An 18,436-nucleotide genomic window follows, 5' to 3' on the forward strand; every position below is an offset into this window, starting at 1 on the left:
TGGTGTCTTTCTCATACCAGTTTTTGTTTGGTATACTTTCTTGCTTCATGTGGATGATTTGGGTTAGGATAGGAGCACTGTTAGGGCACAGTGTTGTTTAGGGGCACTGTGGGAAGGCCAAACAGCCCCTTTCCTAACTACACCCTCCATGGAGGCAGGGTTGGCTGGTGGCAGTGGCTTCAGGTAACTACCCAGGTCTAGGGATGCTGTATACAAGGTGGGACTCTTGTTCACTTTGAGTGGAACCATCCCACTCAAAGCCAGACTTGTCCAGGCCACCAGGACTTTACCTAGGGGCCTTAATGGCCAATACGCCCCCATTATTGTTATACTATTAATGACCCGCTAGGTGTCACATTTCCTTCTATTCTCCGGCCCACCAATGCAAGCACAATGTTTCTCTCTGATGCTGCTATATATCCTGCTGTCAATTATCTGGAGAGCAGCTAATGAAAATGAATCTAGTTTTCTATTTTATTGTTTCTTATTAGAGTGTGTATGTGCAGCTAACACTATTCCCATATGTATGGGACATTGCATTTATGGCCTTCTGCAGAGTTCCAGGTGCATGGGCTGATTCAAACTTGACAATACAGCAAACTGCCTGCTGACAGTAAGCTGGGTAAAGACCTCCAGTAGACTGTCTCTCACCTTGATCACCCCAGTTGCAAAGCTCAATTATAGAAAAGGTAACGGACTGCATTGTTCAAACTTCCCCCCTCCTCTCTTTCTGTGTTGAAAGAAAACATCAATAGCGGGAGGCTGAAGTCACACTCAAACGTCACTCAACACGGAAAAGAAAATGACAAGAATAAAATCATTTGCTTAGCCTTAAGGCAACAGGGAGCGGAGACTAAAACATGCCATGGCATATCAATGCTGTCATCAGCTTCATTATTTTCCTTAGGAGATAATCACAACTAGATGGCATCCAGAGGAGTCCATATGGCCAAGGGGGCGGATGGTGTGATCCTCAGGAGTAGGCATACACCTATGTGTTGACAAAGCACATTGTAAGTAACATCAAAATAATGAACAAAAGGCTGGAAAGTATTGCCGTTTGTGATTCAACTCATTTGACTTCTCGTTGTTTCATTACATTGAGATACTCTTAAATAACCCATCAGTGTAAATCAATACATTTTCCTGAGGCACTGCATTCCTTAAACCTGACATGTCTATTTCTGTAGGGGGTTATAGGGCAGTTGTCCTAAAATAAACAAAATGTAATATTTCACAAATTGAGATATGGTTATTTGATCTCATTGTTATTTAAATTGTAGCTAATAATAATAAACATTTACAGAACACTTTCAAATGTTCACATTTATTATCTTGTAATCCTTATAACAACCCTATAAATTACCACCATATTGTAGACGGTCTGATGCTGACAAAAATAGGTTGCCTAAGGCCACCTAGTTACTCAAAGGTAAAGTTCAAACCAGGTAGCCTAATCTCATAATCATCTCCATTGTGCCCCCGCTCTAGAAGTTCAATTTAAAATCTGTGTTAAGGCACACAACTTCCTTGGTGGCCTTGGGAACCCATTGGCTTGGATCCCACCTAAAAACTTCTGCAGACAGAAGCAGTATAATTGCCCCTCATTTTCCTCTCATGTGACAGACCTCCAATTCCCCCCAACTTTTCCTGTACCCCATCCCCCAGAAGCAGAATTCATTCATTTATTTGTACCCCACCTTTTCCCCCAATGGGGACCCAAGGAGGCATACATTGCTCTGCTCTCCTCCAATTTGTCCTCACATCAACCCTGTGAGGTTGGTCAGGCTGAGTGTTACTCATCCAAGGTCATCCAGTGACTTTCCATGGAAGAGTGGGGACCTTGAGTTTCTTCTATCCTAGTTTGACAGTCTAACCACTACACTACAATGGCATTTGAGGGGCGTTTTATACTGCAGCAGAAGAAGGGAGAGAGCAAGTCACGCTCCACTGACAAAAATCCTTCCATCCACAGAAATTTGAGACAGCCTTGGTTAGTTCACATGTAATCTCTGGGAGGGAATTCTTGGACTAATCAAAATTAGTACTTAGCTCTGGAACTCTCTCCCCAGTAAGATTTATCAGTCCTCTGCTATTGCGATCACCTGCTGCAGGAAAAGACATTTTTTGTTTGTTTCTTTTGGAATTCCCTCAGTGATCCCTCCTTCCTGACCAATGTTTTAATTGCTGTTTTAATGTTTTTGTATGCATTTTAACTCTGTTTTAATTGTTTTAATGATGTGCCTTGGAGGTTGATTTTAATGTGAATTTAAATATGATTTTATCTTGTATGTTTTCAATTGTTAGTTGCCTTGGCGGCCCTTGTGAGGACAAAAAGGTGGAATATAAGTTTTGTAAAATAAATAATAAAGTAATATTTAAACAAAAGACATGACCCATACAGTGGAAGTCACTTTTAAATATATTGCATTACAAAATGCATTTGTAATGGACTGCCCTTAACAACAGGTTTCCTAGTACAGCAATTTCAGAGAGTTGGGAGGTGAAGAGTTAACTCTTCATTGGAATGGAGAACTTGCATAACAGGCTGCTTCTTTCCCCACACTCTCTGATTGGCTGAGGAGAACTATATGATGTGCTGAGGGCATGGTCTTCTTCTTCTTCTTCTTCTTCTTCTTCTTCTTCTTCTTCTTCTTCTTCTTCTTCTTCTTCTTCTTCTTCTTCTTCTTCTTCTTCTTCTTCTTCTTCTTCTTCTTCTGTCATTCGGCCAGTTGGTCTTTGGGGAAATCAGTCAGTCAGTTGGCTTCTGATAGAGTCAGTTGGAGTCAGTGAGTCTGACAGACTCAGTTAAGATAGGTTCACCTTTGGAGTGAAGGGAAGTGAGTCCGTGCCTTAACTATTTTCTATCAATTCTGAGGAAGAATTCAGTATAAGAACTGAACATCTAAGAGTCAGCCTAAGCTGAAGTCTGTTTAACACAGACACCAGAACTGGGGTTGAAATTTTGGCAAGGGCGATTGGGTAGTATGCTGAAACCCCCATTCAGGCCAAAAGAAAAGGGTTATATCTTCTGAAGAGAAAAAGAAGAATTCCTGCCCAGGGGGGTTTGCTCTGAGAAGACCCCTGGTCTGTTGTGAAGAGAATTGAATTTAGACACCTCAGAATATTGAAATAAACTGTGGTTTCCAAAAGGGGAAGGGTTTAGGTACTAAAATAAAAAGACCATCTCTAGGAGACCTGAAGAGTCATAGGAAACTATATGAAGACGTAATTGTAACTAAAGAACTCAGTCAAATGCCTCTCACTGTTAAGATGCAAGAATATATGAAAATAAGCTTCAAAAACACTATTTTGATTGTTAAAAGATGTATAATCTGTATTAACAATAATTTTTCCTCAGTATTTCTACCCTTTACCACACCTATTCAATCCCTGCCTTTTAAATAAAGTCATTATTTGTGTTTGAATGTTATACCACCTCAAGTGCCATTTGAAAGGGAAAAACAAGAGGGCTCCTGCTTATCCCATAAAGTTTCTGGGCTGGGCTAAAAGACAAATTAGATCTTCATGATGGGGTGGGACATACTTTTTAGACAATAACTAAATCCACGCTAGTAGGGGCTGCTCAGTCACAGCTGGGAACAAATTTTGGCAAGAAAATCTGCCTAATAGTGGGGAAGTGCCAGGGGTCTGTTATAACATTGTATAAAAAAACACATACCTGTATCTTTCACACAGAAAACAATGTGATGTGAATGTGCTTAAATCTGTGTTCATATTATTGTAATAGTCAGGAAGGATAATTGGTTCTTGGGTGTATACTTATTCCAAATACAAAGAAGTTAGCATAATTTTATCTTTTTGAAAAAGTTGTCCCTTTCTTATCAGGGCCCGCCCACAACCACCTTCTTGTGTCCAAGAATTCTCCACAAAGAATGCTTGATCTAGGAAAAAACATGTGAAAACAGAGTGGCATTTAGATTTCTGAAGTATTAAGCAATGTCTTGTATAGGGATGGGCACGAACCTAAAGTCCATGACCTATTTTGGGCAGTTCATGCTTCAGAAAGTCAAGTCCATGACAGGGTGGCCAGCATGAACTTTCCATGCACTTTCAAGCTGTCCATAGAAGTTCATGCTGGTTCATGAGCGCATACATTCCCAGACAGACTGTCTCTGCTCAATGAAAATGTTTACAAAACTTCAAAGCAACAATTTGGAGGCCATCTTGGGGAGGACACCTGCAAGTTTGAGATCTCTAGCTTGCACAGGATCCATTCTATACACCCCTGAATGTCCAGAACCTGTGCTGGTCAAAACCGTTTTGACATGCACAAGTTCAGGAAGTTCAGGAGTGTATAAAATGGAACTTGTGCAAGCTAGAGACACCAAACTTGCAGGAGACCTCCCCCAGATACTCCTCTACATGTCCTCCAAGTTTAGTGTCTCTAGCTTGCACAGGATCCATTCTATATACTCCTGAACTCCAGTTTGGTGCAGGTTCAGGAGTGTATAGAATGAATCCTATGCAAACTAGAGACTCCAAAGATGGCAGGTGGGTAGAGGAAAGTCAATCAGAGATCCCCTGTGAGTTTGGTGTCTCTAGAATGCCAGGGGGCCCTCCTATCACCTCATGAACCTCATGAACTGAGGCAGTCAAAAATGCATGAAGATCCACGTTTTGCTAATGGGGCATGTCACAGACCACGAACCGAACCACATTTCCCCTGTTCATGCCCATCCCTATTCTTGTATGTGTCCATCACCTGTTCTGTGAAATAGAATGTTCATATCCCACCACATATAATTTGAAATGTTCTTCAGTGGACTCAATTGTGATTCATCAGTTTTTTATGATCACATGATAAGAGCTGATGTTCCTGCTTGTATGAACCAAGTCTCATTAATGGTTAGGACAGGCAAAGGGTGTACAGGGAGAGGAGCCACTGGCAGGAAATCCTGCCACCTCCCAGCTGTGTTTTTCTCCTTTCTGTTAAAACCTGGGATATGACATTAATAGCCTAGGCATGGCTGGATGGACAGGTCTTTTGCCATTAGCCAAAGGGCTCTTGGCCACTACTTGAAATCTGCAAGCAATGTGAACACTGGCTTCTGAACCTACTTTAAATGTGTTTTTGTGGGGTTTGTTTATTTGGATTAGGTGTTTTTGTAAGCTGCTTTGGGACCCTATTGAGGAGAAAACCAAGGTAGCAAGTTACCTAAATAAATAAGAGTTTGACCAAACTTTTAAACTCAAAATGGTAAAGTCAAGGCTGCATTCCTAAATGTACATTGCTGGATCAAAACCATCAATGGTATATATATTTCATTTAAACCCTTTCAAAAATAATCAGTAGACTGCAGTGATTGAAACACTTGCATTCAAAGCAAACATCCAACTTGAAGACACCTAACTCTTAAAAATAAGGAACTTCTAAAAAAATTGCCTGATTGGCAAATATCCAATTTGACAATCATACAGCTTTACATACCATTTTGTGTAATTTAATTTTAAAAGCCTAGATCAGTATGCTTTAAGAAAACCATGGGGATTTCAGAGCCAGTTCTAGAAATGAAGATAGTTTACAATATCCTCCACGGAGTTTGCTAGATTTGCACCAAAAAATTCTACTCTTCCATTGTGCTGTCATTGAGAGCAGTTATATTGGAATGGCATGTCTGCCAGCCAGCCAGAGGTTCCTGACACCTGTTCCATTTGGCAATTTCCTGAGAGACCTTTATCATTGTCCTGATGTACAGTAACCTGATAAGCCCTAATTCAATACCTGTATATCACTATTTAACCTTTTCAGACTACTTCAGGTGTGCCAAGTTATTTTGTTGTTGTTGTTGTTTTGTAATGATGGAGTACTCACCAGTGGTCGAGGGAAGTTTAATCAGGTATATTTTTCTGCAAAATCACATTGCACGCCCTGCAGCCTTGTTAAATCCCAGCTAACTGCAGTTTCATCATCCAAAGAGCTAGCTGTTTACACACGATAAGACTCCAAGGATTGTAAACTTACTTAAATGATCCAGTCCGACACACTGACCATATATAAGCTGTCAGTGTTATTGTTCATCCAAAGTTATAAATGTCCTCTGCACATCTGTCTCTGCATTGGCAAAGGAACACTGTGTCACAAACACAATTAGCGATCTCTGCAACAAATTAAAATGTATGGTGTATGTTTTCTCTCTTTCTCCATTTTCTGCAGAAGCTGGAATTTTTTTTGAAGTCCTTTTCACATCCTTAAATGGACATACTTACAACCAAAATGAAACATGCTACCAATTAATTTATTAGAGGAAGAAAATCAGGCTTACATTGTCCCCGCTTCACCACTATGAGATCCAAGCATCTAATGCCTCTCATCTGTAGTCTGAGTGGCTCTCACCTACTCCCCAAACTCTCTGTCTGAATGGAAAATAATGATTTATCATGTTATTGGTTGTACATAAAACACAACAATAAATAAAGGAAGTCTGGTTTCAATCTCCAGCCAACACTCCGTATTCCTTTCCTTTTTGTCTGTGCCATTTTCCTTTGGTCACCATGCTGCTTTTGGAGAAAGAGGCCGTGAAAGCTCTAATACTTGCAATGCTCTACCATTACAGTGCTCTCCCACTAGAAGGAATTCATTATTCCTTTCAATGGACCTTCACACACACACACACACACACACACACACACGCCATGGAGTTCATGTACCCAAGTGCCTCCTTAACTCATGGCATTGTGTTTGTTTTTCCATTATTATATCATCTTTTCTCAAAGGAGCTCAGGCTAGCATCTACTGATCTTGAGGGGCCAAGTGTCTGATTCAGTATAAAGAAGCATCATGTAAACTGAGAGAGATTCCCTGTGTATAATGGAGCATGTGCACATACAGCTTTATGAGAGTTGTGTTTACAGATTTATGTGAGTCTTGAGGACTCTTGTATGTCTCTTTTCAGAACTGGGTATGATTATTAAATGTTTGATACAGATAAAGAGACAAACAAAACTGATTATTCAATGTTTGATACAGATAAAGAGACAAACAAAAGTGCACATATGCACCTTATCTGCTGTTCAATGTGTACTTCCAGAACAACCCTGAAAGTTTTTTGTGTGCCTTTCCCACCACATTGCATTGAATGTTTCATGTGGTAGGAAAGGTTCTTACATGTGCAGCTCACTGAAAGTGGAGAGTCTGTGAGCCCACATTCCATATTATGGAAGGTCTTGGGTAACATGATATTTCGGCAAATGTGCCTTCTGTTGCATACAGACAGCCATAAATGTCATCATTTACTGGAGCTGCCAAAAACTCATTGGGGTGTTAAAATTCTCAGAGAAATATGCTGAAGTGAGTCATACAGGGATCCCACCCTTGAAACTGATCCTGGAAATTGGGTTATACAAGTGGAGCATGGCATAACATTACAAGATCCAGAGCATTTGGGAGCTATTTAAGACCTGGCTTATTCTTATCACTCATTCAAATGTTTTCGATAGGTGGCCATTAGAGTCTCTCTTTTACCAACCCTCTCAGATGCTAAAATGGATTTGGCTTTGTACCTTTGTATGGTGATTAAAAAGAAAAGATTCAATGTTTACATTACAATGATTTCAATAATCGTTAGCATTCTAGGCAAAGCAAGGGCTGCTCTTAGGCCATGATCTTGTTCACCCTTACCTGGGAGCACATCACAACGAATAAAGTAGAAGTTACTTCTGAGTAAACATGCATGGAATTGCACTGTTAGTATGTTAGAAAAAAGTAAAAAAGAAATTGTATAAGCCTTCTAACCTAGATGCAATGAGGAATCTAATCAAAACAGACAAGATAATGGTTTGGATCCACCAGAAGATTTTCACATGCATTAGAGTCCTGCAGAAACAGAAGTGTGAAAAACCCTCACACTATGTCTTTGCACTAAGTTAACTATTTCTGGGCAGTATAAGGTATTGGAAGGATAGCACGAGGTGATGCATATGAACTTGTGCAAGCAGAACAGCACTAACTGCTAGGAACTAACTGTGCATCAAGAGCTACTTGTGCTTCACTGGATCCAAACCAATGGCCTGTATAATTTTAGCACTCCACCAAACACGTGTGAAGCCTTCATCCAGTCTAAGGAGCCTTCCTCCGGCAGAAGATCTACCTTAGGAGGAAGGCTCCTCAGGCAGGATACTGCCCAATGTGAGGAAGAGAAATATCAGTCACATTTTTTTTCAGATGGGTGCTAACGAAGTTTTGTAGAAGGTTATGATTCTCAAAGAACAACATAGGCCCTTGTAAGACTAGTATATTACGGACAATTATTACATAAGAACATAAGAACATAAGGTACGGACAATTATTACATGATGCGTGAACAACAGCAGAAAAGGGGGAAAGAGATGAAGAAGGAAATAGAATAGTGAATTGTTAAGGAATGCAAATACCTGTCCTCTCTGGCCTTCATTCCACCTCAAAAATAGCCATGTGCCTACAGCCTGAATTCATGATCCTCCCATTACTTCTCAGAAAGAATGTGTGGCCCGATTGCCCTATTATGGCACTACTGCAGGGGTCCCCAATCTGTGAGCAACTCTTGAATTTCAGTACTGATGTGCATGCACGGCTACAAAACGGCTGGGACTAGTCACAAAATGGCTGCCATAACTTAATGGCATCAATCATAAAATGCTGGGAGGCTGCCAGCCAAGCATCCTTCTTTGATGGAGGCAGTTATTCCATTAGTGATCTCTGCTAAAACAGACACAATACGTCCTGGGTTCTTCTGAAACATCTTCTGCTCCAGTGAAGTGGAGCAAATTTGGAGAAGAGATGCTTTGAGAAAGAGGGAAGTGGGTAGCAGGGAACATCTCAATGCATGTCATGGTGCACTTTGGTCCTACACTGAGGATCATTGCACTAGATCAGTTATTTGCAGGTAGTGTGGACAAACCAATCCAGTTGCAAATGATTGTTACAGGGAATTGATAGCAGAATATCAAGCAATGTGTGGATGCTGTCAAGGAGTGTGTTGGTTTGGTTTGGTTTTGAGATGGTGATGAGAAAGTCTTTCCAGCATTTAGAAGTTCTGTTAACCAAGGCAGTACTGACATTGCATTATGAGTTCTGTATTAATAGACATTATGCGGGAGAGAGGAGGAGGAGGAGGTATGAAGTAACACTTACTGCATCATATCTAGTTCTGGCCTGATGCACAGAAATTTAGCAAACAAAGCTTTTCCCACTCTTTATTTCCACGGATGAACAAGCTTCACCTATTAAATTCCTGTGAGTTGACTGGCTTTTTAATAGCATGGAAAAAGAACCAGTAAAGATATACAGCAAGTTAATATTCTGGTAAAACGAATTGGGCCCGTGCAGGGATACAATTCAGTCCCTTTTTCTACCATTCTTCTAACACCCAAATCAGCACAAATGTGGAAGAAAGATAAGAAAGAAAATAATTATGTACTTAACAGCAGACGTTCCCAAGCTCTCACTATCATTTTAAAAATAATGGATCCAGATGAGCTGAAACTTCCTGCAAGGAAATGAAAAATGGAAAACTGCTTAGATTTGGGAAGAAGTGCTTATGCAAAGTAAGATTATTTTGTATCAAAGGTGTTCAGTGTCAAAATTCAAACATTTAAGGGCATAACTCTGCTCGGGACTGTACCGCTCATTGAATGAAGCAATCAGTTATAGGAATGAACTGAATCTCTCATGAACAGAGCTTCAGATTTCCTCACTATGGTCTGTTTAGAGCAGCTGCTGAACAGCTTTTTGGTGGCACAGTAGTTGTAGTGTTTCAGTTTTATTTCCTCCAGTCTTGCAAGACATTGATGCAGCTGTGCGGTAGGTGCAGTGAGTGAAATGGATTCTTGCCCATGATCAGGGATCAAGTACTAAACAATGCGGGGATGGGGGGAGTACAACTCCCATAATGCTGTAAGAAAATGCACATGAATGAAATAAACCTCACCAATAACATGGACTTGAATGAACACCAAACGGTATCTATCTATCTATCTATCTATCTATCTATCTATCTATCTATCTATCTATCTATCTATCTATCTATCTATCTCTATCTATCTATCTATCTATCTTGCAAGACATTGATGCAGCTGTCCGGTAGGTGCAGTAAGTGAAATGGATTCTTGCCCATGGTCAGGGATCAAGTACTAAACAATGCTGGGATGGGGGGAGTACAACTCCCATAAGGCTATAAGAAAATGCACATGAATCAAATAAACCTCACCAATAACATGGACTTGAATGAACACCAAACGGTAACTAATCTATCTATCTATCTATCTATCTATCTATCTATCTATCTATCTATCTATCTATCTATCTATCTATCTATAGTGTATATTTGTAAGCACGGGTTGACTAATTGATTTGTTCATGGTTTGCTTGTTTGATTGGCTGCTAAGCAGCAACAACAGGTCTGGAGAGGGGTCTAGGAATCCCGTCAAGCTGTGTGAAAACAAGCAGACATGAAATACTGCCAAGTACTGTGTAATGTGATGTTTTAATATGCCAAAGTTACCCAATGGATATGGTTGAGCTGTTCACAAACAGCCAAACTGCTTGGGGGAATTGGCTCTCTGCTACAACCAGTGAGCAGAACATGAGTCAAACTGGTGGGTGTTCAAGCATACCTAATGACTTATTTTGTCTATCACATATCCCACCTTTTGCTAATAGGAGGAACCCTGTGACGTACGTTCGGCTAACAATGAGTGCCTGGTTCAAGACCACCCATTGAGCTTCCTGGCTGAGCAGCAATTTGAACCCAGATATCTGATGTCATCCCTGACCTTGATATCCCAGGCTAGCCCCTATCTCATCAAATCTCAAAAGCTAAGCAGGACTGAACCAGGTTCGCACTTGAGTGAGAGACCACCTGGGATGTCCAGGGTTGCTATGCAGAGGCAGGCAATGGCAAACCATCTTTGTCTCTTGCCTCGAAAATCCCATGAGGGGGTCACCATAAGTTGGCTGCCACTTGATAGAACTTTCCTCCACCACCACCAGTCCAATACCCTAACCATACTTGTTCTTAACATTATCAGCACTTCTACAATTAAGGCTTGGAAATAAAAAGGTCCCTGCATTTTGCAGCATATGTTATTTAACATTTGTAAGGGAACCTCATATATGCTAACATGTGGGAAACACATTTGGGTGAGGGCCACACACTTACTCCCTCTAATGCTTACAGTGGCCAAAATGGATAAAATAGAGAGCAAAACATAATATTTGATGGGAAAAGACCTTGATTATTATTCCTCCACTGCAAATAAGCATCCTAGTTCCTTAACACGTGAAAGAATCCAGCCATAGAAGCCCCTTTAAGGCAGTGTGCCACACCAGTCTTTCCTAACAGGCCAAGCCAATGCTCAGCTTTTAGAATAGCATGAATGTTTAAAAGCAGTGATGGGTGAATTTCCCTTGGCTCAATTCAGATTTGGGATACATTAGCTGAGCTAGTTTCCTACAGCCAGGAAACAGGTGTGTGTATTTTTTCCGAGTCCAGTTTGGATCCATTGGACTATTGACTTCACTGAGAATATGATGAGGACAGAGCTCCCAGACCTTTTTGTGGTGGTGACAGAGATAGGGAAGGAGCTCCCTGTCACACTCTCTTCCATCAAATCCGGTGCCTAGAACACTGCCATAGCATCATCCCAGCCAAGGGGTGCACCTGGAAGTCATGGTGATTTCTGGTGACTGACTGTGTGTGTACCTGTTTGGTGTAGTGGTTAAGAGTGTGGACTCTGATCTGGGAGAACTGGGTTTGATTCCCCACTCCTCCACATGCAGCTGCTGGTGTGACCTTGGGTCAGTCATAAGTTCTTTGAGAGCTGCTCTCTCAATGGCAATTCTCAAAAGAGCTCTCTCAGCCCCATCTACCTCACAGGGTGTCTGTTGTGGTGAGGGGAAGGGAAAGGGATTGTAAGATGCTCTGAGACTCCTTTGGGTAGTGAAAGGCAGGGTATAAATCCAATCTCCTCTTCTTCTCGAAGTCATGGTAACCTCTGGTGACTGACCCCTACTGGGGGCCTGGAGGATATTCAGAAAGTTGGGTGAATAAAGCCTGCCCCTGCCTCCCGCCTCTGGTATTTCAAGGAGGTCTCCCATCCAAGTACTTGCCAGAGTTGACCCTGCTTAGCTTCTGAGATCTAATGAGATCGGGCCTGCCTGGGCTATCCAGGTCAGGGTGCAGAAGATTTTTTTTTAAAAAAAAACATGCTAAACATCATTTTCCCATTCCAACTAAGCAGCATACAGTACACTCTTTTAAAAACTGTATTTACATAAAAAGACTTAGTGAACCACTGGAATTTTAGGTGTAGTGCTAAATAAAACTATAGTGGCAACTACCCTGCATTAATGTTTAATTTACTTATGATTTGCCCCATTGTTTTGACACACTGTATATACACATACACATAGATTTTGCACTTAATACCTGCATTGATTACATTTTTAGAAGACTGGATTATTTTTCCAATCATATCTAAATAAAATGTTCAGAAATACCCAGGGCATTCATTTTTTTAAAAACCTATTAATTATCAAAAGCATAACAGCGTTGCCGTCTACCTGCTCAGGGTAGATGATTTCCCCCTCCCCTTTTAAAAGCTACAGTGATTACTACATGGCAGCTAAGAAATAAGGAATAACAAATAATGAGGTCTCAGACTGAAATGTTAAGTGCTAAATTCAGACAAACTTTCAGGGAGTTAGTAACATTTACAGAAATTCCCATTATGAGAGGGACCCTTCCACTTAATGAATTGTACAGCAAATTGGGTAAATCTACATTTGGGCCTTCGATACAGACAGAAAAACAAAATATTGAAAGAAACAAAATCACCCTGTTCTTCTGTGCATAAAAAAACTTAATGTATGGTTACATTTAGCACCCTGGGGCAAGTGATGCTCTGTCTTCTTGGTGCTTGGGGAGGTCAACAGTGGGAGGGCTTCTAATGTCCTGGCCCCACTGGTGGACCTCCTGATGGCATCTGGTATTTTTGGCCACTGTGTGACAGAGTGTTGGACTAGATGGGCCTTTGGCCTGATCCAACATTGGCGTCTCTTATGTTCTAATATTCTTAACATCTCAGATTAACCGGAGCTCATCAGAACTTGGAAGTTAAGCAGGTTTGGCCATAGTTAATGCTTGGATGGCAGACTACATTGGAATACCAGGGCTGCTATGCAAAAGAAGGCAATGGCAAACCAGTTCTGCTCATCTTGCCTTGGAAACCCCAAGAGTCAGTTGTGATGATGACACTTAATCATAATTATAGTTACAAATCCTGCTTTCCTCTCTTCCAGCCCTATGTAAGGAAGAGAGACAGTGACTGCACTAAGGTCCCCCACAAGCTTTGTAGCATAGTGGGGATTCAAACCCAGGTTTCACCAGGCCTACTCTTGGCAGTCTATCCATGACATCATGTAGTTCTCCATGACTGAAAAAAGCAAATCAGGGAAACACAGATGGGAGCACAAGGGAGATGCAACATGTGGAGAAAATGTCAAGCACTTCTGCCCAGCACTTCTGCCCTCTGCAGCTTTTAAAATGATCCAATAAAAATTGCTCAGGAGAGTAAGGCATTTCCACTTGTGTCAGGTCCTGGAAGCTCTGGGTCTGAGTTCTGTGGGGAGGGCCCTCTAGGGCATGACTTTTAGTGAGCTGGCTTGGCTCTGGCCTCAGATAGCACAGAAGGAGGGGGGTCTGCATGCATCCTGTCCCCTCTTTCCTGCTTGTGGTAGCCCAGTTACTCTAATCTCTGGGTCTCTCCCATGCTCTTCCTCCCCAGCCTGCCCCATGCCTGCTGCTTAACTCCTCCCCCTTGGGGTGGAATGCCACCGGGCTCTCCAATCTCCCTCTTCCTGGGTAGGGCTCATGTAATGGACATTCCTCATGCCCAGTGGGGCACCTCCTCTCTGACCCCACCCCCTTCCTTACCCTCAGTGTGGGGTGGGGCTGCCGTCCCAGCCTCCAGCCTCCCTTCCCTGCTGGCACACCAGCAGCTGCCGGTGCTCCTGCTTGCCATTTCCCCCCCACACACACACACCAGCTTCTGTTGTGCTCAGTTGCTGCTTGGGCAAGGCCAGGAGCGACTGCCTCACTCATGCAGCAAGCAACGGATACCCCAGTGGTACTGGCAAACCCTCCCTGCTCCCCCAGAGTTTCACCGCCTGTTTCCTCCTCTGGCAGCCATCTGGTCTCCCTCTTCACTGGTAAGTTTGGGGGAGCAGATGCCACCCCCGACAACTAGTTTAGTTGGAACATGACTTCCAGTGCCAAAAAAGTGTTGGTGTGGATCATTTGGAAACCTGTGCATCTAATCTAAACTAGCCTGCTCCAATTCCCTCTGACTCCATATAGAGAATACAACCAGAGAGAACCATGGAAGAAGATTATGCAACAAACAAAAATACTGTGGAGATTAATGAAAACAAGTAGGCAATATATATGTGTTTGTGTGTATGTGGGTAAATGAAAATGCATTAACAATAATAAAGTCACAACTTTTCAGCATTCAGAGACAATATCAACCTTCAAAGTGCATATTGCATGTAAAAGTCCAAATCCATATCAAAGCAAGCCATAACAGTCAACATGACATAAAGTTGTTTGTAGAAATGAGGTACTTGTGTGTGTAATTCTTATCAATAAGATATGAATGATCCTTCTTCCTTTCTTCCTTTAATGATAATGTCAACTTGGAAATCGTTTCACAAAACGCTTCTTCAGAAAAGAATGCAGGAACATAATATTCACAAATCCAGAGCGTTCAACATAGTTTCACATCAAGCAATGAAGCTGGAGCAATAGTCCCCCTAAAGCAGGAGACCAGTGGTTAGGGATGGGCAAGAACCAGCTCATAAATGGATTCATTTCCAGACAGACTGTGTCCACACAAACAAAATGTTTACCAAATTGCAAAGCAAGGGGGGGGGGGATTCTCCAGCTTTACAATCACTGTTGTCAGTTTCAAACTTGTCACGTTAGTTTCCAGATGGTTTCTTTCCCCCCTTTGCCCTTTGAGTTCACTTCCTATTTTCTTGCAGAGACCTTGCAAGCCACCCCTCTTCCTTGCATGCATTTGTGACTCTGTGCTTTGAGATTAGTCCTTTTAAACTTGCAATGCCAGTGGCACTGGGTTCTGCTGGCACTTTGTGATTGCATTGGTAATTTTGCTGCAACAGACTAATATGGCTACCCCTCTGGAATCCTAATTCCCACTGTTAACCAACAAGCCACAAATATGGCAACCCTATGTTCAGCACATGCTAGCAACACAGATCTGGAAGCAAGATGGTGCTGTGAAGTCACCTGCCAAGGCCTTTCATAATGTTCTACAGATCTCATGGGTGCTTGCCCAAGCTTTGTTAATCAGACTGGACCTGGCCTTCTGGCTATGATGCCTTTTATGGCACTGAAGGAGTAAAATCATGATTTTTAAAAATCAGTTCCAGAGATAAAATTAATACCATTTTGTTTTCAAAAGTTGCATTCAATATATGTAAGTAAACAGTGGAGACACTATTTATTTCAATGGGAGAAATTTCCCATTGAAAGCAATGGGTTTAGCATAGGTTTAACCCACGATTTTCAACAAAATTACTCACAAAGTAATATATTCCACTCAGAAGACTAGCTTAACCATTACATTCAATACAGAAAAAGTTATTGCAAATATATTCTGTCTTTTCTATCAGGAAACACTGCCTTTCTTGTTTCCCAGAGAGCTTTCTTATATTAAGACATTTACATCCAAAGAGTAAATCATCTTGTTCATTTAACTTTGGAACTAGAATTGCAGAAGAGCCTTTATATTCTGACAGAAAATCAGTCTGAGTGGTATCTTTTCACAGGTTTTTGAATACCATCATTTGTATTTACTTTTTGATTGAAATAATTGCTCCTTATTTAACAGTCCCTTGAACTCAGAAATGGAAATATTGGCTTACTGTTACCACTTATAGTTTCTCGAATCTTTCAAAAAGAATGCACAATTTTATGGTCTTTTTTCTTTAATAAAGCAAATCAGTTCCAGTATTCCTTGTGTGTGTGGAGGGGGGGTTGTTTGCTTTTTGCTCTTGCATGTCTATATCAAGGACCTTTTCTAGATGGGGTTGCACTCCCCTTGAAGGAACAGGTTCATAGTTGGGACCCAGGCCAACTGCTGGATAAGCAGGTAGCAGTTGTGGCCAGGAGTGCCTTTTACCAGCTTTGACTTGTTAGCCAGCTGCGATCTTTCCTGGACAGAAAAGATCTGGCCACTGTGTAGTAATCTAGATCAGATTACTGCAATGTCATGCTGCCCTGGCAAAGTATTAAGAAACTTCTATTGATGCAGAATGCTTCAGCCAGGATACTGACTGGAGTGGGTTGTAGGAAACCATATCATTCCAGTCTTAGCCTATCTCTACTAGCTTCCAATCTCTTTCTGGGCACATCAAGGTCCTGGTGTTGACCTTTAAAGCACTGTATGTAGTAAAGCACTGACAATGCTTGCTTTTTTAAAATGCCTGAGTTTATAATTTTATAATTTGAAATTGTTTCTACACAATTCTAATTTTGGGTACTGACTGGTTGAGGAGATGTTAGGAGGAAAACAAGATATAAATTGCTTCCTTCCTGTTCCTAAGGAGATTCAGCAAAAGGTTTTTTTTTCAAACCTATTGTCTTGGCCAGTTAGATGCTTACCATTATTAACATAAAAGACAATTGGAAACTGAGACTTTAGTTTTAATCAATGCCAGAATTTAAAATCAATGTTCAATGAAATCAATGGGGTGTAACTGCTGTCAGATTCTGGGTGAAATTTTATTGTGTCTATAGTGGCAACTCCGACAAAGGTGCAGTCAGTGTCTCCCATCAGTATCCCTGTTCTAGAATTTTTTTTGTTATGAAACAAGCATAAAGATCATGTTAATCACAGTTTCTCTTTACGCTTTATTTACTCTGTTTGGATCTGCTACCAGGTGTATACCAAAGACCAAGAACCTCATTTACATGACTTTAATTAAAATAATTAGCCCTTGCTTTAGGCAAAGCTCTCTCCTGAAAAAAAAAAACCCACACGCACACAAAGAAAAACCACTAATTATATATGAAAGCCCTCAGTTTATGTAACAAAGATTAGCAATTGCACTTTAAAAAGTTACAAGAGGAAGATGAAAGGCGCATCATGAGTGCCTTCTATACTTCTACATTTGTGAAGCAATTTTGTTCTATTCTCTTTACTTTTTTTTCTTTTAGCATGCATGATTATATTCAGAGTTCATGAAAAAAAAAATGATGACATCCCCCATCGGTGGCTATTTGTCTAGATGTACCAGAGTAGAAACCTGCTTGGAAGCAAAACTGATCTATTATCTGAGCTGTAGACCATAGATTGTGATTTTCTACTAGTATGCAACAGAACATTTTGAACATGTTTGGAAGCATCTCTCTTTCTGTTTATTATTAGAACATGTGTTCCAAGGTTGAGCTCTGGCCTTAAAAGTGTTCAGAGACAACATTTTGGTAAGGCCTGGTCTAAATTAAACCTGGATATAAAACAGTTTTATATTGAAGATCTCCTTTTATGTACAGGGACATGTACCTTGCACCTTATGGAGACTTCCTCCAACTTAAGCTGCTCTGCTTCCAATGGAAGAGCCATTCAAGCTAAAGGAACTGACCCTGAACCTGGCTTCAGAATTTTCTTAGTGGAGTGGTAGGCTACATGCCATTTCTATAATCTCTGATTATCTTCAGTATCACTGGCATAGGCAAGGCCACCACAGTGTAAACCTAATGGATACCAGAACCTCTTTTTCACAAATAAATGACAAATTTAGTACCATCATGAAATGACTGCCATATAATAAGAAGCTGAAACTGCCTGGAACTGCTACCACATGGTAACTGAAACATTTCATGTACATTGGCTTGCCAAGGTGACATATTTCTATTACTCAGTTCTACAGGGCCTGCAAGATGGACTGTTCCACCAGGCTTTTGGTTGAGGCAGCGGGCATCCACATATGGCCTCCCTGAGGTTGCTCTCTCCTACCTACTGGCCACCCATCTGCCAGCAACCGGCTGTCAGGCTTCCCCACAGCATCAATGAAGTACACTCTTGCAGGAAGGTTTTACTTTATTTGAAGCTATAGGTGCATGTACAGGATCACTGTTAGGAATGGGGAACAAGCAACGAGCATGGCATGTTATAGTACATTCAAACAACTTAGGCCCAATTGCGGGAGTTCCCGCGCGCACAGGCCTGGGAGCAAACGCTTCTAGGCGGCATAAGCTATCTCCTTCCCACGGTTCTTCGTGAGATCACCCAAGCAACTATCCAGCAGCAACCACCTGTGGCCTTGAGAGATATGGACGTTCCAGCAGCTAAGCAATTAAACGCATCAACAGGTCTACATATGAAAGCGAAAGAAATCAAGCGCATACATGAA

This window comes from Gekko japonicus, unplaced genomic scaffold, assembly GCF_001447785.1.
Source record: "Gekko japonicus isolate JY-2015 unplaced genomic scaffold, Gekko_japonicus_V1.1 scaffold532, whole genome shotgun sequence".
Classification (NCBI taxonomy): Eukaryota; Metazoa; Chordata; class Lepidosauria; order Squamata; family Gekkonidae; genus Gekko; species Gekko japonicus.